Below are 24264 nucleotides of genomic sequence, written 5' to 3'. Positions count from 1 at the left end.
GAACTTCACACAGAGGTAGATCTTCCATGCTTTGGTTTACTTTCCAAATGGTCACATCAACTGAATCTTGGCTAGGCCAAAGTCAGAAGCTAGGAACTTCCTCCAAATCTCCCACATGGGTGTAGGGGGATAAGCCATTTTCAGTTGCCTTTCCACACACATTAGTAGGGAGCTGGATTGAAAGTGGAGCAGCCTGAACTTGAAGCAGTTGCCAAAATGGGATGCTAGCATTACAGGCAGAGGCTTAACTTGGCTTGTCATATTGCCAGCCCCATGGATGACTCTTAAAAGTACTTGCTTGGGGTTTGATGTGGTTGCTCAATGGCTAAATTCTCACCTGGGATCCCTTTTGAGTGCTGCTGTGTGTCCTGGCTGCTCCACGTTCTCATTCAGCTCCCTGCGTACAGCCTGGGAAAGTAGTAGAAGATGGCCCCCAAGTCCTTGGGATCCTGCACCGTGTGAGTATTTTGGGAGTGAACTAGCAGATAGAAGGTCTTTCTCTCTGTCTCTCCTTCTCTCCATAAATCTGATCTACCTTTCCAATGAAAATAAATATTTAGCGGGAAATAAAGTACTCATATGTTTCAAAAGCAGAGGGAGGAATGAAGCATCATAGCAAAACCCCCTTACTAAAAGTTTCTACAGATCAACTTTAGAGTTCGTGGAAAATGGAATTAAAAGTACAAAAAAGTTTTTTTTTTTAACTCATGCATGTAAGGCATCCTCATCAAGTTCATCAAAAACTACATATGGATTTCACCACTTTTTGCTGGAACTGAAAGAAATTAATTATTTGTCATTTTTCCCCCATGACATTTTTGAAGTATTCTTGTGATCTTGGTTTTCAAACTGCACTCTGCAATCCATTAATGGGTGGGGGAATCAAGTTAACAGGTAATGATTCCACTTTTACAGTCAAACAGATTTGAATAGAACAAGAAATGTTAAAAGGACATTTCAATAGAGCAAGGGCAAGCATTGCTTTATATTTTAATAGTCTTCATATGCCTTCTCTCTCTCTCTCTCTCTCTTTATTTATTTTCATTGGAAAGGCAGATATACAGAGAGAAAGATCTTCTATCCACTGATTCACTCCCCAAGCGGCTGCAACGACTGGAGCTGAGCTAATCCGAAGCCAGGATCATGGAACCTAGTCTGGGTCTCCCACGTGGATACAGGGTCCCAAGGCTTTGGGCCATCCTCGACTGCTTTCCCAGGCTCTACGTGGGGAGCTGGATGGGAAGTGGCGCAGCTGGGATACAAATTAGCACCCCTATGGGATCCTGGCGCGTTCAAGGCAAGGAATATTATGCTAGCACATCCCCCCCCCCTTTTCTCTTAATCTAGATTTATTGTTATCATTTATTTTAAAATGATACTGATTTTACCCTTTGCATACTCACCTTGTATTGCTGAGACCCCATATGGGCACTGTTTCTTTCTTTCTTTTTTTTTTTTTTTTAAGATTTATTTTTATTATTTTTTGATTGGAAAGGCGGATATACAGAGAGGAGAGACAGAGAGGAAGATCTTCTGTCCGATGATTCACTCCCCAAGTGAGCGCAATGGTTGATGCTATGCCGATCCAAAGCCAGGAGCCTCTTCCGGGTCTCCCACGCGGGTGCAGGTTCCCAAAGCTTTGGGCCGTCCTCGACTGCTTTCCCGGGCCACAGGCAGGGAGCTGGAAAGGAAGCGGGCTGCCGGGATTAGAACCGGCGCCCACATGGAATCCCGGGCGTGCTAGGCGAGGACCTTAACCACTTGCGCCACCGCGCGGGGCCCTGGGCACTGTTTCTTGTCCTGGCTGTGCCACTTCCCATCCAGCTCCCCGCGTAGAGCCTGGGAAAGGCATAGAGGATGGCCCAAAGCCTTGGGACCCTGCACATTGATGAGAGGCCCAGAAGAAGCTTCTGGCTCCTGGCTTCAGATCAGCTTAACTCCGGCCATTGCAACCATTTGAGGAGTGAGGCAGTGGACAGATATTTCTGTCTTTGTCTCTCCATAAATTTTATCCACCTTTCCATTAAAAAATAAATAAATCTTTTTTAAAATTACAAGTATCTCTAAGGAATTTTTTAGTCATAATACAGATTAGGAAACATTGTTTTTATTACTTTAAAAATATTTTCTGGAATCCAGATTTTGACATAATGGGTTAAGCCACCATCTGCATCCCATACTGCTGCTGGTTCAGGTTTTAGCTGATCCAGGCTCCTCCTAATGCTGTTGGGAAAACATCCAAAGATTTCCTCACTTCTCTTGCACCCACAGTAGAGACTCTGTGGATGCTCTTGGAGTCCGCCTGGCTCAGTGTCTGCGATTTGTAGCCATTTGGTGAGAAAACCAGCAGATGGAAAATCTTTCTCTCTCACCTTTTGTAACACTGCCCTTCAAGGAAATAAAATAAACCTTTAAAAATATGTTTGATGTGTGTAGCATCCTGGTTCAGTCCGTCCCGCATCCCATTTGTTTCTTGTACATTTCAATGGGTGTTGGAGCCTAGCTCAGTCTGACAAACCTACACTCAAGCCATTGACTGCCACTACCTTCCAGCCAAGTCCACCCCCAACCTTGGCTCCCATGTTCAGCAGTGGGAGCTGCAGCCCATCAGAGAGTGCCCTAATAGACCCACTCTCAGCTCCAGATCTTGCACTTGGAAGTTGTTGTACAGTCTAGTTATTTCATGCCCTTACTCCCATTCCTTGATCCTTTATTGTTTATCTACTTTATATTTAATAAGTAATTGTATATTTTTCAGATTTTTAAAAAATTATTGCAAACAAATGTAACTACACTGTGGTCATATAACACACCTTCGATGATTCTGATTATTCTATATTTATGAGATCATGCATGTGGTCTGTAGCTAGGTGGAATAAAAGTTTTATCAAAGTCAATTTGGCCAATTTGGCTTTACCATGTGTCAATCCTCTCTGTCCTTCTTTAATTCATATCCATTTGTTTTCTTCAATACTGAGAGAAGCATGTTAAAATCATATTCATGAATATGGCATAATTCTCCTTTTCATTCTGTAAGTTTTTGTTTCACATATTTTTTTAAAGATTTATTTTGTTTTTATTACAAAGTCAGATATACAGAGATAGAGAGGAAGTGGAGCTGCCAGGATTAGAACCGGCAACCATATGGGATCCCGGTGCATTCAAGATGAGGCCCTTAGCCACTAGGCCACGCCGCCAGGCCCTGTTTCACATATTTTAAAGTTCTGTTATTGGTTACATACATACTTAGGACTGATAATTTGTCCATGTGACTTGACCCTTTTGACCATCATGAAATGTAAAATGAAAAAGAATAATAATAATACTAATAATATTCTTTTGCTATCAACTTATTTGTTTATTTATATAAAACGTCTATATTGAAAACAGGAGATAAAATATCTTTTTTTTTTTAAAGATTTATTTTTATTATTTTTCATTGGAAAGGCGGATATACAGAGGAGAGACAGAGAGGAAGATCTTCCGTCCGATGATTCACTCCCCAAGTGAGCGCAACGGGTCGATACTATGCCGATCCAAAGCCAGGAGCCTCTTCCGGGTCTCCCACGCGGGTGCAGGTTCCCAAAGCTTTGGGCCGTCCTCGACTGCTTTCCCAGGCCACAAGCAGGGAGCTGGAAGGGAAGCGGGGCTGCAGGGATTAGAACCGGCGCCCATATGGGATCCCGGGCGTGCAAGGCGAGGACTTAACCACTTGCGCCACCGCGCCGGGCCCGATAAAATATCTTTTAATCTCTTCAGACAATGTCTTCCTTTCAACTATAATGCTTCAATCACTGAAATAAATTTCATTATGTAATTTAAATGTGTAATCTTGTTCTTTTTTTTTTTTCACTTTATTTGACAATAGCAATAGAGAGAGGGAGAGAGAGACATGTCATTCACTGTTTCTCTCCTCAGCCACATGTAAAATTAGCTGGTGGGGGGGACCAGGCTGAGTTGGAATTCCATGCAAGTTCATCTATTTCGTCCTGGTGTGTGGCAGGTGCCAAGGACTTGAGCTTTCATCGGCTACTTTCCCAGGCATCTAAGCAGGGAGCTGGACTGGAAGCAGAGCAGCCAGCACTCTGCCATGGAACATTGGCTTCACAGCTTGTAGCTTAACCACCTGTGTTACAGTATCAGCCTCCCCTCTTGTTTTTTAATTTCATGTCCACTTTGTTTTGCTTATTTTGGGAACTGCATTTCATTTCTAAGTTTCACCTTACTAGCTATAGCTCTTGTTACTTCAGGTTTACCAGAAGCACCTGTAACTTACCATATTGCAGCTTCAAATGATTGTGTACAACTTCATGTGTGCTAGTGTTTACTCCTACTTGGGCATATATCATCTAATATACTTTTATTATTTTTGCTTTAAACAGTCAATATTTTTCAGTAAGTTAAAAAAAGGAGGGAAAAGTATTTTACATTTATATCATATTTCCCAATGTTGTGTTGTTTATTCATTTATATTGATTTCAGCACCCATCTGGCATTATTTTCCTTCGGAATGAAGAATTTTCATTAGAGACTCTCAGCTGTTTGGAAAGGACTATTTCACCTTCACATTTTAGCTGTATTTTCTTTGTGTACAGAATTCCAAGTTGACATTTTCTTCTCGAGTGTTTTAATGATGTCATTTATTATGGTCTAAACAGTAAGGCTTATAAATTTAAGTTTGTTGCCCAGAGTCATAATTTAAAGTTTTGTTTTTAAAGATTTTTTTAAGATTGTTATTGAAAGTCAGATTTACAGAGAGGAGAGATACAAAGATCCCCCACCTGCTGGTTAACTCCCCAAGTGGTGAAAACGGCCAGAACTGAGTTGATCTGAACCCAGGAGCCAGTTGTTTCTTCCAGGTCTCCCACCTGGGTGCAGGGTCCCAAGGCTTTGGGCCGTCCTTGACTGCTTTCCCAGGCCACAGGCAGGGAGCTGGATGGGAAGCTGGGCAGCCGGGATTAGAACTGACGCACTCTCTCGGAGGTAGCAGCTGATGGCTCAAATGCCTGAGTCCCTGCTAACCAAGTGCAAGACCTAGATCAAGTTCTGAGAGTAATCCAGCAAACAGAAATTTCTCTTTCCATATGTATGTATCCCTTTGTCTTTCTTTTAAATAAAATGAAAAAAAAATTAGTTTTAAAATGTCTGGAAACTTAATCCAATTTGTTGTGTTGAGGATGTCAGCGTATTTGGAAGTCCATGGACATTGGGAGTGTGTCCTCAGAATGCCATTTCAAGAGAGAGGATTGCTTAGATGGCCAACCTACTGTCGGAGATTTCTGCCAGATCACGGGTTTTTCTCTACACACTCTACCATTACCCTCATGAGGGGGTGGGATTTCCTAACCACAAAGTGCAAATTTCCGTACTTTGGAGCAAAATAAACCTTCTGATTTCCTTAAAAAAATTGATTGAATGGCTGTTACAATGAGAGAAGGGGAGAGAAAGATCTTCTGTTTCATTTCCTAAATAGCTACAATGACAGAGATTGGATCAGAGCAAAGCCAGAAGTGTAGAACTCCATCTGGGTCTTCCTTGTGGGTGACAGGTGCCCAAGTTCTTAACGCTTCTGCTGCCTTCCCAGTTAGATTAGCAGGAAGCTGGTTTGAAAGTAGAGCAGTAAGGACTCTGATGTATTGCCAGCCTCACAAGTGGTAGCTTAATGTACTATACCCAAACACACCATCCCTGTTCTTTTTTTTTTTTCCTTTGTGGTAAAGTATAGACAACAAAGTATGTGTATATGCAGTTGCTGAAGTTGTGAGTGTTGCTATCATTCATCTCCAAAACTCTGTCACCTTCCCAAATTGAAACTCAGTGTTTATTAGACACTATCTCTCCACGTAATACAGGGTCCCAAGGCTCTGGGCCGTCCTGTAGTGCTGATGGAAAGTGGAGCAGCCAGATTCAAACCAAGGCCCATATGACATCACAGTGCTTGCAAGGTCCGTTAAACCATCACGTTATGCCCAGGCTGAGCTTTTCTTTTCTTTTCTCTTTTCTTTTCTTTTCTTTTCTTTTCTTTTCTTTTCTTTTCTTTTCTTTTCTTTTCTTTTCTAAGATTTATTTATTTTAATTGGAAAGGCAGATATACAGGGAAAAGGAGACAAAGATCTTCATCTGCTGGTTTACTCCCCAAGTGGCCAGCAATGGCCAGAGCTGAGCCAATCCGAAGCCAGGATCCAGGAACTTCCTCCAGCTCTCCCACCTGGGTGCAGGGTCCCAAGGCTTAGGGCCGTCCTCGACTGCTTTCCCAGGCCACAGGCAGGGAGCTGGATGGGAAGCAGGCTGCCAGGGTTAGAACTGGCGTCCATATGGGATCCCGGAGTGTTCAAGGGACCCAGGCTGAATTTTTCAAGGCTTGTGTTTGTGCTCTCTTAGGGCATGTCTAGAACAGACTTTCATCTAGACCTCTAACTCAAGCTAAAATCTTCTGGGCTTGGGCCCAGGGGCCTGAGAAAGCAGTTGAGGATGGCCCAAGACCTTGGAACCCTGCACCCACGTGGGACACCCAGAGGAACTCCTGGCTCCTGGCTCCGGATTGGCTCAGCTCCAGCCGTTGCGGCCACTTGGTGAGTGAATCATCGGACAGAAGATCTTCCTCTCTGTCTCTCCTTCTCTCTGTATATCTGCCTTTCCAATAAAAATGAATAAATAAATATTTTTAAAAAAATAAATAAAATCTTCTGAGCTCTACTGAATAGCCCAGGTGTCTCTTCACTCTCAAGTTCCCATCACTCAAACCATCTTCCAGTGTGCGGAAAGCTGTGCGCCTACTGTAGCTAACAGCTTGCTGGTAATTGTTGCTCCTGTAGTACTTTGCCCTTGTGCAATCCCACGTCTTGTAGGCATGCACTGCCCTATGGTCAGCACAAGAAGACTCCATGGGCATTTCTCTGCCCAGTTTTTTCTTCTATTCTAATCCCAGCTACTTTGCTCAGCTCTGCTTGGGAATTGCACATCTTCCACCAGAGCCTGGGCAGCTCCTTTACGCGGTAGGCATCTCTGCCTTTGTTTCCTTACTTTCTGACATCCCAGGTCCATGCTGCTGGTATCTGGTGTCTACCAGGAGTGGCTTTGTGTGTTTCTCTCTGTTTTTGTCGCCGACATCAGTGAGGGAAGCTTGCTCCCAGTTGTTCCTTTGTGGCTGCCTGAGGAATGCTGCCCACCTCTCCCAGCTGATGCTTGCAGTGCAGTTTCTTTCCCATCAGTTTCTTCTGTCTTACTGCTTATATGTTTCTGCCAGCCAGCACTCCCTCTTTGCAGCACCATTGCTACTTCTGTCAAGCCAATCTACATTTCTCAAAGTGCCTTAGCGCATTTTATTACAGTCTTCATCTCTCTTCTGTCTCTTTTATTTTATGATTTAGTGATTTTCATTTGGAAGGAAGATTTTAGAGAGAAAGAAGGAGAGATGGGAGGGTGGGTCTTTTCATCTGGTGATTCACACTCCAAATGATTGCAATGGCCAGTGTGTCCCTGATCCAAAGCCAGGAGCCAGGAGCTTCTTCCAGGTCTCCCATGTGGGTACAAAGACCCAAGGATGTGGGCCATCCATTGCTTCTCTCCTAGGCTATAAGTAAGAAACAGAGTTCGAGCAGAATCAGAGCAGAATTAGAGATGCTAACACCATGGGGGTGGGGGGCACTTAACTCCCTGTGCCACTCGCCAGGCCCCATGTCTTCATTTCTTTTGCTTTTTTTTTCCTAGTCCACGCCATGCTCCACAGACATCAAAATGATTATGTTACTCCATTTTCTGTTGCTATAGTAACACACCTGAGGCTGAATAATGATGGAGAATAGAAGTTTATTTGGCTCAGTGGGCAAGGTATTGCTAGTGTGCTTACTGAAGCCTCTCTTCCTCACCTGTTAAACCTTCGAATGCCAGTAAGATCACAACCCAAGAACGTCTTTTAATCCTAATTACTTTTTAAAGACCCCACCCCCAAATAGCCTGAACACACAAAGTAGTTAAGTTTCTAACACATGAATTTTTGGTATACATGTTCAAGCTGCAGTATTTTTTTTAAAGACTTATTTATTTGAAAGGTGGAATGCGGAAGATAAAGACAGCTTCCATCTGCTGGTTCACTCCCCAAATTCCCACAACAGCTACAGCTGGGTCAAGTCAAACCTAAAATCTTCTTCCAGGTCTCCTACGTGGCTGTCAATGACTTAACCACTTGAGCCATCTTCTTAGGTCATTAGCAGAGAGCTGGATGTCATACAGAGCAGTCACATTTCAAAGCACTACCAATGTGTGATGTTGATGTTTCAGGTGGTGGCTTAGTTGCCCGTGCCAGAATGCTGGCCTCAATTATCTTTATAAAACATAAACATGGGACCTGGTATGATAGCCTAGTAGCTAAAGTCCTCACCTTGCTTGCACCAGGATCCCTTGTGGTGTCAGTTTGTGTTCCAGCTGCTCCACTTTCCTTCCAGCTCCCTGTCTGTGTCCTGGGAAAGCAGTCGAGGACAGCCCAAAGCCTTGGGACCCTGCACCCATGTGGGAGACCCGGAAAACGCTCCTGGCTTCATATTGGCTTGGTTCCGGCCATTGTGGCCACTTGAAGAGTGAACCATTGGATAGAAGATCTTTTTCTCTGTCTCTCCTTCTCTCTGTAACTCTGAATTCCCAATAAAAATAAATAATAAAAAAAACCCCACAAATATGACCCTGTCGGTCTTCAGATTAAACCTAATAATGACCCTTACTAAAGTTCTTTCTTTTTTAACGTAGTTTACAAGGTCCTTTTCTATTTGTTCCCATTTGATGTAGGACCCTCTTTTTTCACTCCGTTACCCTCCAGCAATACTGAACTTCTTGCTGTTCCTTAATCATGGTGTTAGTTCAGGGACCTTGCAAAGCAGAAGCCAAGGATGGAAGTAGATGAGGACGAGTTTATGCTGGGAAACACCACCAAAAGTTCAAGGGCAGAGGAGGCAGAGCTTTCAAGTTGGGATGTGGTCATAACATCTGGGAAAGCAGAGGAGGCAGGAGGGGAGAAGAACTGGACAGGAGAGCCTATCCAGGTCAGCCTACACATGTGCCCCCAGGGAAACATTGCCCGTTAGGGAAAAGACTGACTTTACAATAGCGTTCCTGCCATGCGTGCTCACTGGCTAAAGCCGACCAGGGAAAGTGTGCTTGCAGTGCCATGATGGATCCTTAAAGTGAGGTCTTTGGAAGTGGGCAGCCAGCAGCATCTGCCTTGTAGTAGTAAGTCGTTCTTGAAGGGACACCTGAGTGAGTGGCAACTGCATCTTTAAGCTTTTGGGCGTTTCCTACCTTATACACCTGACTTCTTCCTCCTTTTCTCCCAAGGTATACTTTGGTGATGGGCATCCTTCCTGGACACTCACAATCATTTATGTTAACACTCTTAGCTGTAAAGACAGTCTCTTTACAATTAACCTTCTCTCTTTGCTGTAAATTTTTATCTGTGAAGGCAAGAACCTCGAATTGTTAGATTAAAGACTTATTCATGCCCTTAGTACTAACTTAGCAAGTCAGGTTTATATCATACTTGTCTCCTCTGTATTTTAGTCTCTGTCCTTTATTCTGAGGAACCATTTCACTGGCTGTCTGGGACCTAGCTCAGAACCTGAAACAATGTAGATAATGAATTGAACTTCACCTTAAAATTGTTGCATTTGGTCAGCCTTGTTGAGCAAATGCAAGAAAACACTGTTCCACAGGGTGGTGTTTTCAATTACTAGTCTGTAGAGCTCACTGTAACTTCAATAGTATTAGGGCAGGAAGAGATCCCAGGGCCTTTTAGTTTGTATGTGGGCCCTTTGGTTAGACCAAGGAATCCAAGTATTTAAAGGCTGATTAGTAATGTCATTGAAATAAAGCATGGAAGAATTTTTTTAAAAGATCTATTTATTTTTATTGGAAAGTCAGATACACAGAGAGGAAGAGGGACAGAGAAGAAGATCTTCTGTCCACTGATTCACTCCCCAAGTGACCGCAACAGCCAATGCTGTGCCAATCCGAAGCCAGGATCCAGGAACTTCTGGGTCTCCCACGCAGCTTCAGGGTCCCAAGGCTTTGGGCCATCCTCAGCTGCTTTCCTAGGCCACAAGCAGGGAGCTGAATGAGAAGTGGGGCTGTTGGGATTAGAACTGGTGCCCATATAGGATCCTGGTGCATGCATGGTGAGGACTTTAGCTGCTAGGCTACTGCACTGTGCCTAAAACATGGAACTTTTATTAAATTTACAAACACATGCATCTCTACAAGTGAGTAAAGTCCTGTGTCTGATGTCCTGCTATGGATTATGCCCCTCCTGTTGACACTGGAATCCCATTGCTCTAGCACAGATTTGAGTCCTGGGTGCTCCACTTCTGATCCAGCTTCCTGCTGGGAAGGCAGCAGATGATGGCTCAAGTAGTTGGATTCTTGCCATGCATGGTGGAGACTCGGAGAGAGTTTTGGCCTTGTTTCTTGGGCCCACCCCAGCGCTAAATTGAGGTCATTTAAGAAGTACACTGGCCATATGGCTCTAGTCCTTGCCTTGTATGTGTGGGGATCCCATGTGTTCTGCTTCCCATCCAGCTCCCTGCTTGTGGCCCGGAAAAGCAGTGGAAGACGGCCCTAAGCCTTGGGGCCCTGCACCCATGGGAGAAACCAGGAAGAAGCTCCTGGCTCATGGTTTAACTCTGCTGTTGCTGCCCCTTGGAGAGTATGCCAGCAGATGGAAGATCTTTCTCTGTGTTTTTCCTTCTCTCTGTAAAAAATCCGACTTTCAAATAAAAATGAATAAATCTAAAACAAAGATGGTGAACCAGCGGATGGAAAATCTGTTTCAGTCAGTAAAGCAAAAAAAAAAAAAAAGCCACATTAAAACTATGGAGTCTGAAGAAAAGTTCAAACCATGATGCTTTGTGTTTTTTACAACAAGAACAAGTGTTCAATTTGGCAGCACATATACTAAAATTATACCAAGAACAATACTTTGTGAATGGATGACAGAACAAAAGGATCTAGGATCTCGTACTGGAGTAACAAATTCTAGGCATGGTTCTAAGCCAAGAAAGGGGTTGGTGCAGAAACTGGTAGACACGCTCTGTGGTTTAAGCTGTCTGCAACGCTGGCATCCCATATGGACTGTGATTTGAATCCTGGCGGATTCACTTCTAATCCAGCTCCCTGCTTATGGTCTGGGAAAGCAGCTGAGGATGGTTTAAATCCTTGGGGCCATGCACTGTGTGGGAGACCAGGGATAAACTCCTGGCTTCCATTCTGCTGAACTCGGCCTTTGTGGCCATTTGGAGAGTCAACCAGCCAACGGAAAATTTCAGTCTATACAATCTGCCTTCCAAATAAAATAAGTAAATCTTAAAAAAAAGTAATTCAGTGTAATAGTGGGGCGACTTCAAGGAGTTCGGGTTTTTAAATTTTATATATTTGAAAGGGAGATAGAGATCTTGCATCCCCTATTCTGTGTCCACATGGTCACAGCCAGGAGCCATTAACTCCACCTGGGTTTTTCCTTATGAATGGCAGCGCCCAGAGCATCCAGGCCATCTGCTGCTTCCCCCTTATGATTAGGTAGGGGATGCTGGCATTTGCAAGCATCCTCCTCTTCACCTTCCCAAGGAGTTTACTCAGGTTCTCCGCAGTCCCAGTGTGCAGTCTCTGGTGATCAAGGCTGTTTTACAGCTTTGCCCTATGAACCCCCTGAAGCATCTCCAGGGTTGGCTGCTTGTAGTAACAGACAGGCTGCACTGCCCCTTTCTGATGCTGCCATTCCACTAGTGAGTACAGCTGGAAATCAGCAACATGCCAGCCACTTGTATTTTGAGATGGTCCTTAACTCCTTCAGTGCTTTGTTCTAACATTTTTTTTTTTTTTTTGGTATCATATCTCTGTGTGCAAGACTCCATGGCTAATCTCTCACCAAGTGACTGATGGGACAGGAAATAGCACCCCCACTTTGCGATGATTTGCATTTAAAAGTGAAGTCTGAAAAGCAGAATTCTTTTGGCCAAAAAGGAATGTCTGGCATGTGAGTCTGGCCAGCGAGGTGAACAATTTTTTCTTTAAAGGGGCCAGAGGCCCTTTCTGAGAGGAGCTGGCAAATCAATTGCTGGAGCGGAGCGATTTCTTTGGGGTACCGTCTAGGAATTAGAACGCTCCTAAAAGGGTCAAAGGAAGTCCCTAAGGAGGCCTGAATCTGCCGAGACAATGAGAGGTAACATAGTGGCATGGAAGCAGGCGTTTGGTGCTTTCCATTTGCTGGAGTTAAAGGCGCTGGCTGGATCCCCGCCCTTCCCCCATGTTTTTGTCTGAGATGCTTCCACCAGCAGAGCAGGGGATTCTGTCCAAGCTGCGTGCTGTCAACAGCATCAGGCAGCAGGAACGCATAATCCTCCTGCCCTTTGCTTCTCCGGGGTAATATTCGCTAAGAAAATACTCCACATTTTTCTGTTCATGTCCTGCAAATCACTCACCATCTACCATGTCAGTAATTATTTACTATATATGAGGTAGTTTTTCTTTCTTTCTTTTTTCTCCTTTTTCCTTTTTTTTTTTTTTTTTTTTGCAATGCAGTCTTCCGTCTCTCCCAGGGCAAAGAGGCAGCTTTGCAGACTGCCACACTCCTCTCTCTGCAATCATCCCTGCAAGCTGAAGGGGCACAGTGACCTGGAGTTTTAACATTTCTGAAATCCAATGTACTAGCTGGTTTTTTTTTCCACTTCTATCCACTATGAGAAGCTATTAAAATTGATGGTCGATAAGTGACTCATTAAATTGACGATCAATGAATGACATGCCCCCAAAATGTGCCCACTGTCAATTCCTGTCCTCCTGATGAGAATGCTGCCTCCATCACGAGCCCTCCTCATCTCTGCTGCAAAACAAAGCAAAAAGACATCTGCACTATTCAACAGCCTTGTTCACGGCAAAAGAAAAAAAAAAGTATTGAAGATTTATTATATGCCCAATTCCATGGTGTATATGGAGCTGAATAATTTAATCCAGGCAAAGCATATTGAGGCTGACATGAAGCTGGCTCTAAGGCTACAGGGAATAAATCATGGCCCCTCGTTTAAGTAGTTCTCTGTGGTCCAGGAGACAGTCTATAAACAAATAAGAAACGCTACAGTGGATGTGCCAGGGAAAGAAACAATACAATTTCATGTACATTTCATGTCGAATGTTTCTTATGGAGCAGAGTAAATAGCTTTCAAATGTTTTGCTTTGTTCTACAGTGAGAAATACACATCTTTAAAACCTTTTTAAACACTTATTTATTTGGAAGGCATAGTTATGGTAATTGAGATCTTCTATGTGCTATTTCACTTCCCAAATGGTTGCAGTGACCAGGGCTCAATAGCAAGAGCCATGAACTCCATCTGGGTCTCCCACGTGGATGGCATGGACTCAAACACGTGGGCTCCCCTCACGTGACAGCAGGGAAGCAGAATGGAAGTAGAGTAGGGAGGACTTGAACCACTTTTCAGATATAAGATGTTAACGTCACAGCCAGTAGCCCAACCTCCTGGATGGCAACACCAGCCCCATGTTTTTATTGAGAAAATTGTGGCTTTAACATGTAGTGGTAAGCCATGTTAGCCAGATCTTTGTACAATTTTCCCAGTTTCTAGTTTCCCCCAATGTTAATATTATAGAACACCTCTGTTACTGATTGGAGCAGTTGCTATGAAGTCCTCCATATTGGGTCCTCTTGCCCAGTGGACAGCAGGGCAACCACTGACTCCAGGGTGGTGGAAGAAAGGAGGTGTTTATTGCCAAACACAGAGCAAGGATCCTGGCAGCTACCACTTAATTTCTCCGGCCTCTCAGGTAGCATAGAGATTAAGATTGTGTCACAAACTTTCTTTGGAAGTTTTGACTCAAGACTTTAATATTTAAACTGTTTTAAAGAATTCTAAACTTGGGGATCCTTTGTGGAGGTCATTTTCAGGCTTGTAAAGTGCTAAACAAGAGGGGTGTACTTGCTGTGAGATAGAAAAGGCAGCGGGAACGAGGAGAAAGAGTGGAAAAGAGGAACAGAGAGCTCCCCTTGCTCTTGCTGCAGTCTGTCCTTGACACCCACTCTTGCTGCAGTCTGTCCTTGATGTCTGTGAAACAACCAGGATTATAATGTCCATTTTGGTTTAAAGCAGATGGAGACAGGAAAGGATGGGAAAGAAAAAGTAATCCTGCTGATGATTTCTGTCCTTTCGAAACTGAACCCATGGAGCAAGGGGACTTTGGGATGTTTGGAAAATGAGTGGTACTGTTTTTTGGAATTTAATGCTATCAAAAATACTATGCATGGATTTAAAATTTGTTTCGCAACAAAATAGTTACATTTTCATACACATTTGTTATTTATTTGAAAGGCCGAGTACCAGATTGAGAAGGAGAGAAATATTTCCCCAAATATCAGAAATAATGGGGACTGGGCCAAATCTAGAAGCCAGGAAACCTATTTTGGCCTTCCTCATGGGTGGTAGAGGGCAATGACCATGAGCCATTGCCCCCTGCCTTCTCAGGCGCATTACCAGGCAGCTGGATTGAAAGCAGAGGGTCTTAACCTAATGTATCACAAACCGAGCCCTAACTTATGTTATTTCCATTGTCCATGAACTTTTGAATTCCCCTTATTTTTCAATTTTCCAACACATTTTTCTAAAGTAGCAAACAGATAGTGTATTTTAACAGTATTTCTTTTTAACCCAATGTTAAAATGTAAGCATTTCATCATGCAACAATATTTGAATTTTAAAAATTACCAATGTGATTCTCATTGAAAAGTTAGTTAAAAACATGTGTTGCTTAGGGCCCAGTGCGATAACATCGCTTTGCACGCTCCAGGATCCCATATGGGTGCCGGTTCTAATCCCAGCGGCCCTGCTCCCCATCCAGCTCCCTGCTTGTGGCCTGGGAAAGCAGTCATCAAGGACGGCCCAAAGCCTTGGGACCCTGCACCCGCGTGAGAGACCCAGAAGAGCTCCTGGCTCCTGGCTTTGGATCGGCATAGCACTGGCTGTTGCGTTCACTTGGGGAGTGAATCATCGGTCAGAAGATCTTCCTCTCTGTCTCTCCTCCTCTCTGTATATCTGCCTTTCCAATAAAAATAAATAAATATTAAAAAAGAAAGAAAGAAAGAAAACATGTGTTGCTTAAAAAAGGCTTAGAAATCGATCTTGCAAGTTGTGGCTGAACAAGGAAGAGTCCCTGTGCAGGCTAACCCCTGGGTTTCTATAGAACTCTTCCTTAGAAGCTCTATCCCAGCAGGCAGATCAACAAGGTACAGGTTTGCACTTGCAATGAACTTAACCCTGAGATCCCTGCTAAATAAGTGTGACTCTAGTTAACCTTTTTTCTTTTCCAATGCAAGGTGCCTAAGGCTTAAACTCAAAACTTCCAGTTTACATGTGAATTCTGTTGAAGAATAAAATGAGTCAATCAATCTTGCTTCTTTTAGTATATATTTTTGCTCTTAAGTTTTGGATATATATGAGCCAAAAGAACTTCTAGTGTCATAGGCCTTTCTCCTTCCTGTTCTAGTCATTTGGGAAAAATCAGAGATCTTTTAATTTCCTCATCGAACACACTCACTCCCCATCCCCCCATGTCAGGAGTGATTTCCTCTGCAGCATACATATATAATTTTATACAGTGGCCCTGGAAATTGCTTTTACTGTTAGAAAAAAGAACTCCTAAGGTGATCTGTAAGTGGGTTTAGCTGGAGTCCACCCAAAACCCTGCAGAGCTAAATGCTCCTGTTATAATGGGAGAGAAAAAAATAAAAGAAAGAAAGAAAGAAAGAGAAAGAAAGAAACAAAGAAACAAAGAAAAAAAGAAACAAAGAAACAAAGAAAGAAGATAGATCAAGCTGGAACTGACTGTAGAAAACATCCACCAAAATCTTTCTTTAATATTGCACCCCAAGCACCTGGGCAGTCCAGAGCTGCACAGGAGTTTGGCCATATTGCTTTGTGCTTGCTTGCATGCCTGTCTCATCTGCTGCCCTCTGAGATCCTAAAAACAGGGATTAAATCTCCCCCATCCAAATCCCCAGCATGGTATTTGCTACAGAGTAGGTGGTGAGTAGATGTCTGATAAATGAGTGAAATGCTATTGGGTTTGTAATAGTCCATCATGATGTAGTATCTGGCATTCATTAAAGATCAAAGCAAGGTGTTTAGTTTCCATCGTTTGTGTTCTTAGGACTCCTCTGTTTTCTCTGTTTTGGCTCTTCATGGGACTGAGTTTCTATAAAATGTGGCTGACATTTTCAATGACATTTAAAATATGGTTGATTGAGGTCCCAGGCATAATGTGAAATATAATTTTCTGGTGGGTATTTGAAAGTACTATGAAAATTTAAAAATTCTCCACATACCACACCTAGCATGGCCATTTTCACTTCCAGGTGGAGAGAGCCTGCTTGGGAATGAAGCCTACAGGGAGGAAATCAGCAACAAGTGAAGTAGATAAGTGTTTTTTTCTGATGCCATCTGCTGAATACCTGGATCCAGCAGTATGGCACATTGGCTTGAACAAAGTCAGTGTACCTGCTCTTCTCTCAGGTAACATCTCATGCATCGGTTTTTCATTTAAACCAGGCTGAGTCAGGCTTCTGTCATTGTCGCCACAGGAGCACAAGTAAGTAGAATAAAGAGAAAATAATTAGAGAACAAACAGTGAATGTCAACATGCATGCAGTGCTTTGATAGTATAGTGGCTGTAGTATAGTATAGCTTAGTCTTTTATAGTATCCCATCACATGATATAGTGTAGTTATGCTATGGTATAGAACATATAGCATAGTATGGCATTGCATAATATGACATAGCAGCACAGTATAGCATTATAGAGCATATCATGCTATGGCACAGCATAACATAGCATAGCCTAATACAGTATTGAATAACACAGTATAGTATGGCCCAGCAATATATAGTACATCATAGCATAGTACAGTATGGTATGGCAAACTACAGTGTAGCATCATGTGGTATGGTGTTGTAAAGCAGTTTGGTGTAACAGTATATCATACCATAGTATATGACAGTGTAGTATGGAAGAGCATATAATGGCATATTTAGCACAACATAGTATGGAAGAGCATAATATAGCATAGTATAGAATGATGTAGTACAGTACAGCATAGTATAGTATATATTGTTTCCACAGTATAATAGTATCATATCGTAGAGTATCATATAGTATATACTGGGTATTGCACAGATTAGCATAGTATACTTTGGTAGAGTATACTACAACACAGTATGTCATTGTATAGTATAGTATTGTGTTGTATAATATTGTAGCTTCATATAGTATGGTACAGCATAGTATATTGTAGCATAGCATTGTATGGTATAGTATAGTATAATAAGGTATAATATACTATGGTGCAGTACACTATGATGTAGAATAATATATCATAGCATGGTGTGGTAAAGTATAGCACAATATTCATGGTATGGTGTAATATAGTATTATAGTATAGGAGAGCATGGCACAGCATAGCATTGTAGCATATACTACAGCATAGCATAGTATTTGAAATATATGGTAACAGTATAGTGTGGTAGAGGACAGTACAGCCTAGCATGGAATATCATAGCATAATACAGTATGGTAGAGAACAGTATAGCATAGTATAGTATTCCATAGAATAGTATACTACGGTATATTGCTTTTAAGACAAGGACCTAAATATTCAACATAGTCTCTTTTTCAAAATTCTTTTTTATGATTGGAAAGTCAGGTTTACAGAGAGAAAAAGACAGAGACAAAGATCTTCCATCCACTGGTTCACTTTGCAGGTGGCTGCAGCAGCTGGAGCTGAGCCAGGAGCCAAGAGTTTCTTCCAGATCTCCTACACAGGTACAGAGTCCCAAGGCTTTGGGCTGTCCTCCACTGCTTTCCCAGGCCACAAGCAGGGAGCTGGATGGGAAGTAGAGCAGCTGGACGACAAATCAGCATCCACATGGAATCCCAGCACATGTAAGGCAAGGACTTTAGCCACTAGGCTACCATGCCAGGTCCTCAACATAGTCTTTTTTTTTTTTTTTTACAACACCATGAAATTTAATAAAATGATTCTGGATATGAGTGTCTCCATTGCACAGTTATTCAACATAGTCTTTAAGACTCCTGTGCTCTGGCTGCTATCCCTCCTTCTCCATTAGCCGCATGGCCTTCCTTCCAGCCTTTCATGCTTGTTGTCCCTCCACCAAAGCTCTTTCTCTTCTCACTGTTATTTATAGTATCACCTGCTTGTCACTCAAGCCTTACCCCTTCCGGAAAGCCCTGTGTGACCTTGGTAAGTCTGGTTCATAAAGCATTATATATTTGACATCGCTTTGTGTGATCATTTGATTGATATTGTTCACCGTCCCTGCAGCTCACTATCATGTAATCTTCAACAGGGCCGAGGCTGTGTCTGCTTTTGTCATCACTGTGTTCCCACTGCCCAACCCACAGTCTGGCACACTCCTGGCACTTGGTGCCTGTTTGTTAAATGAATAACTTGATAAATCAGATACTGTGCTAGAACATCTTTAGAGTCATGTCAACTTGAACTTCCTGGACTCTTTCAGGTTCTGCCTGTAGGGTAGAGGGATGACATGGAAAGCAGCCAATGGTGGTAAATGAGCAGCCTCTGCCGGGTCAAAGCTATGTGTTAGGGCAGCACGGAGCTCTTTTCTAAGGATCCTGCTAAGAACAATGGAGCAGGCGCCAGCACTTGACTGAGCAGACAATTCTCCAGGAATGCATGATACCAGCCAGAAAGCTGAGTGCCAAAAATCCTATGACAGAAGCCTTCTGCCAGGAGATTCCCCGCCTTGGTGAACTGTGGTGAGCGAGAGGTGGCTTCCACCGTCAGATTAACCCCCAAGATGTTCTCAGTCATTCCAGATTTCACTTCCATTCCTTTTCAAGTCTCTGCCCCTTCTAGAAGGACTGCATGTGATGGCTCTCGTGAAACTGCAGATGGTTGGCTTGGCCGATGCCCAGATATGCCTTGGCTGGTATGAGGAGGGGGATGGGACAAGGGACAAGATTGTCTTCCAGTTCTTGTATCATATGATTCTGGTACTCTACATTCTAAGGATTCCTTTATTCTTTTAAAGTGGGAACATTTTGAAAACTTTGGTTGGACTGTGGCCAGGGGGAGAGAGGCAGGGAATTCCAGGGCTATGATTCATTTAGCTCACGAGGGGTGCCGGCACTTTTTGCAGTCCTTCTCCCATAGCAGGGAGAGGTTCTCTCTCAAGGTCAAATCATTTTCAGATCCTATACTCCACCTGGCAACTGGCAATTTCAAATGGCAGCTCGGCCTGAGGGTTAGGAAGATGGCCTTGGATGAAGAAGAGAGAGGATGCTCTGGTCAGGGATTAAGAATCCCACTTCTGGGCCCGGCCCAACATCTCAGGTAGCTAAATTCTCCAGCTCCAAGTGCTGGCATCCCAAATCGTCGCTAGTTCATGTTCCACTGCTTTACTTCCCATGCAGCTCTCTATTCGTGGCCTGGGAAAGCAGTGGAGGATGGCTCAAAGCCTTGGGACCCTGCACTTGTATATTGGGAGGAAACTCCTGGCTCCTGGCTTTGGATCAGCTCAGCTCTGGTCATTGTGGCCACCTGGGGAGTGAACCAGTGGACAGATAGTATAAATCATTTCATAAAAATATGCATCCTGGGCCCAGCGTGGTAGCCTAGCAACTAAAGCCCTCACCTTGAACGCTCCGGGATCCCATATAGGCGCCAGTTCTAATCCCAACGGCTCTGCTTCCCATCCAGCTCCCTGCCTGTGGCCTGGGAAAGCAGTCGAGGATGACCCAAAGCCTTGGGACCCTGCACCCACATGGCAGACCTGGAAGAGGTTCTGGACTTAAGGCTTCGGACTGGCTTGGCTCCGGCTGTTGCGGCCACTTGGGGAGTGAATCAATGGACGAAAGATCTTCCTTTCTGTATCTTCTCCTATATATATATATAGGAGACTTTGCAATAAAAAATAGATAAATCTTTAAAAAATACATCTTTATGAATCTCTAATAAGCTAGAACTTCCGTAATATTTATAATGTATACATATGTGTAGCCCAAGTGTAATACAAGAAGAAAAACTCACATGAAAATAATTCCAAATTTTTGATTGTCTTGGGGGCATCTGAGGTGTTTTGCATCTTAAGATAAATGTTGGTTCTATGGTTCATTATACTCACTGTGTGTCTAAAATAGCCCAAGATCCTTTTTTTTCCCCCAGTAGGGAGAAAGGTTCAGATTCAATGATGTTATTTGTGTATTGATTGGAACAGTCCCTTAATTATGACGGCCCAAGTCATCAATGTCGTGTAAGCAGAATCAACCCTCTGTTCTGGGAATTTCCAACCCACTGCAGCTGAGGCTTATAAACACTCTCATTTCCCTGCCTCATGGCTGGGCTGATCCTGCTGTTTCCTTTCCCCTTTCTGTCCCTGCTGGGAAACCCCTGCCTCCACTTCGAGCCTTTGGATGCCTTCCAACTAATTTTCCTGTCCTACACAAATCCCACAAGTTACAGCCACTTTCAACTGCAGAGTAGAGGAGGAGAGAGAGTGAACTTTGAGTGAGTATCACCAGGGAATAACACTCTGCCTCCACAACGAGTTTCTTGGCCATCATTAGTACTCAAGTCCTGTTTCCTGTGGGTGATGTGGGCTCTGGTGACCAGCTGGGGGCCCGAAGTCATTCATGGGAGACTGAAGAAAGATCTGTTCTGAATGTGACGACAAATGTTCCAACAATCTTTTGGAAAAGCACCCAGTTGGAGTTGTCAGTTCCCCTGGAGGGCCTTGGAGGTACGTAGAAGGCAAGCTTGCTGATGGGTGAAGTAAGGCAGGGGATTTTTGGCGGGGAATTCCAAAAAGAATTTCCTGGGAAACCAATTTACTGCAGAGCTCACCTCACCTGCTTGTTGAAAAGTGTCCCTGCTTCTATTGAAAAGCCCTTTTTTTTCTCCCCACAGCCCTACATTTTAAGCATGAACAGTATTAACAAACTGCAGAGCAAAGAGCTGATCATTCACCACACAATGTGATTTCTAATTGCTTGAATAATATTGCACAATGGAATAATTTCTTACCCAGTAAAAATGATTTCTCTTTGCCTGAGTGATAATATCCTGTTGAAATATAATGCTGTTCCAAACTGTGACTGCAGAATGCCCGAGTCTTCTTTTTCTATATATATATCGTTTAAATGCTAAGGCTGAGCAACAAGGTTGTGGCGAATGAAAAGACCAGTTCTGCAATGAAGAGAAGTGTTCTGGGGGTTTATGTTGGAATTTTCTAATCATACAATGACCTTGGATCAAATGATGGCTTGATAAATTTATAATGCACATATGGTCTTTGCTGTGTTCCTTTAGAGCAGATCAGCTGTGTGTGACTGGAATGGAAATGAATTTTTCCATAAAGTGATGTGCAGTGTAGCAGGCATATTTAGAACAGCACACGCACACCATGTTGTTAATTTTAATGTACCAATTTAATAGTTGTTATGGGAATCCCTGGACCCGTATAAACAGATTTTTCTTTGGAAAATCAAATTATGAGACATCTGTTGTCCAGTGGCCTACTGTGCTCCTAAGTCTTGACTTTAGGATGTTCCCGGGGAATACAGGAGAAGGAAGCTATGTGGCTCTTGTTTTCAGGGACTTTGGAACACAGGAACATCCAAATTCAGGCCAGAAAAATGAGGCCTAGGGCAGAGGAATGAATCCACACTGTGTCCAAGAAATCCTCTTGGGAAAGATTTAGTACTCTCCCAGTTTTCATAAATAACCTCCTCTATGACCATGACATCTTACTTCTGAATATGTTCCTATGAAGACCATGGTTTCATATTTACCAAAAGACATGTGCTAGAATGTTCTTAAGTATTCCTGACAGCCTCTAGTTGGAAGATATCTGCTTTGATTTTTTTTTTCATGCTGCTGTATCACACAGCCACAGACTGGCTTATTTATAAAGGAAAGAAAATTTTCACAGATCTGGAGTCCTGGATATCCAATATAAAGGTGCCAGCAACTGGCAAAGATCCTCATGCCTTCCCATGATGGAAGGCACAGGGCAGGAGTGTGCGAAACGACATTGAGGGCCTGAACTCACTTTTTACAATAAACCCCTCATGTTCGCTAACCTACTCCCTCAACAACGGCATTAATCCATTTAGGAAGGCAAAATCAACATGATGTTGTAACTTCTTTATATTGGAGTTTCCAATAGAAGAACTTTGGCACAACCCAAGTTGGTTTAGTGGATGAATAACTCATGGAATATTTATGTAATGGGATGTTCTACAGTAGTGAGAATAACCTGTTTACAGCTACATACAACAAAAAGGATGGAGCTCTTGAATGTAATGTTAACCAAATGAGGCCAAGCTCTCAGCGTGACTGTAATGTGGCCATTCATGTGACGAATGAAGAGACACAGCTTGTCTATGCTATTAGAGGCCAGGATGGTAGTTATCCTGGAGTGTAGCAGGGACTTAAAGGAGCCACAGGGGCCTCTGGGATACTGGTAATTAATGCTGGAGTTTCTTGAGGGCATTCTGTTTCGGAACATACACCGTGTTGTTAATAAATTGTGCACATTTTAATATGGGTCTGTGTTTCCAGAAAGGTCGACAAAAGGAAACTCCAGCAGGACTCTTTCTTTCCCTCTTGATTCCCACCTGTTGCTGTTCAGGCTATTCTGCCTCCACCTGAGCTCCCTAACAGCATGGAACACACAGCGACCTTTTTAAGGGGTCCTCTCTCATTACCCCACCCCTAAAACTTCTTCCCAAACCCTCCTTTCCTCTCTCCATGCTTTCATTGCTGAGGCCTTTTGAAAGTGCCTTTTGTCTTTGTTTTCTGTTGCTGTAACTGGATACCATGAACTGGGTAGTTTATAAGGAAAATGATTTATTCAACTCATAATTCAGGGAAGTTCAAGTTCGGGTGAGTGCATCTGGAGAGGCCCCTATCTCTGGTGGGGACTCCTGGCAGTGTCCCAAGGCTGGAAGACCTAGCCCAGGTCTCTCCACTTATAAAACCACAGTCCCATTGGATTAGGGCCCCACCCTTAACGCCTCAGGGAAGCTTAATTGCCACTCAAACATCTCCAAAGACCAATCTCAGATTAAGTTTCCACTCTTATTAAGAGGGGATTACATTGCAACCAAATTCTTAGCAACCAATCTATCGCCACATGTAGTTTGGAATATAAAATCTCTGGTATTAGTGCAAAATAGCATTGGGAAACTTCCATTTCAGTGTCTTATTGTATAGATAAATAATAGACCCATCCACTGTATTCACTTATTACAGTCACACTGAGTTTGCAGCCTAGTAAGAAAATTCAGATCTAGTACCCTGGTGAATATTCACAGCAGTAGAGGTTACTATTCTCATGTTAGGAAGGAGAGCATTGAAGGGGGGTAGCTATATATCCTAGCCACATTACGGTCTTTGGTATGTATTACTGGCTCCTGCACTTCTTTTTCTTCATTTTTAGTGGAAAGGCTGATCTACAGACAGAAGAAAAGACAGAAATAAAAATCTTCCTTTCACTAGTTCACTCCCCAAGTGGCCATAATAGCCAAAGCTGAGCCAATCCAAAGCCAGGAACTTCTTCCTTGTCTCCCACATGGGTGCAGGGTTACAAAGCTTTGGGCCATCCTCTGCTGTGTTCCCAGGCCACAAGCATGGAGTTGGATGGGAAGTGGAGCAGCTGGGACAGGAACCAATGCCCATAAAGAATGTGTCCACTGAAGGGGAAGGATTAACCAATTGAGCCATTTCAGCAGGCCCTGGTTCCAGCACTTAATCACTGTGTCCTGCCAATGCAGGAGGAGGCAACAGTGATAGTATAGATGATTGGACTGTAGCCAGCCACGAGGGAAATCTGAGTTGTGTTCCCAGATCTTGGCTTTGTCCCTAGGTCAGCTCAGCTCAGCTCAGCCTGTTGTAGGCCAACTAGGGGAGTGTGTTAGCAAATGAGAACTCTGTATCTGTCTGTAAAATAATTTTTTAATATGGAGTCTTGTGAGGAATCAGTCCCTCCCCTGCTGAGGATCATACAGGTAGTTACATTGAGGAACCAAGGCAGATGTTCTGACAAAGCCCAGGTGGGGATATACCAAAGCAGAGGTCGGGGGCAGGAAACTTCTGCTTCCTCCTCAGAAACCTGAGTTGTGTAAGTGTTTAGCAGATATACTACATACCAAGTGCATGATTTGGCCTCAGGTTATTTCTTC

Source organism: Ochotona curzoniae, unplaced genomic scaffold (genome assembly GCF_017591425.1).
Source record: "Ochotona curzoniae isolate NIBS_2020 unplaced genomic scaffold, NIBS_Ocur_1.0 contig_1274, whole genome shotgun sequence".
Lineage (NCBI taxonomy): Eukaryota > Metazoa > Chordata > Mammalia > Lagomorpha > Ochotonidae > Ochotona > Ochotona curzoniae.
Note: the sequence above shows the minus strand (reverse complement) of the source record.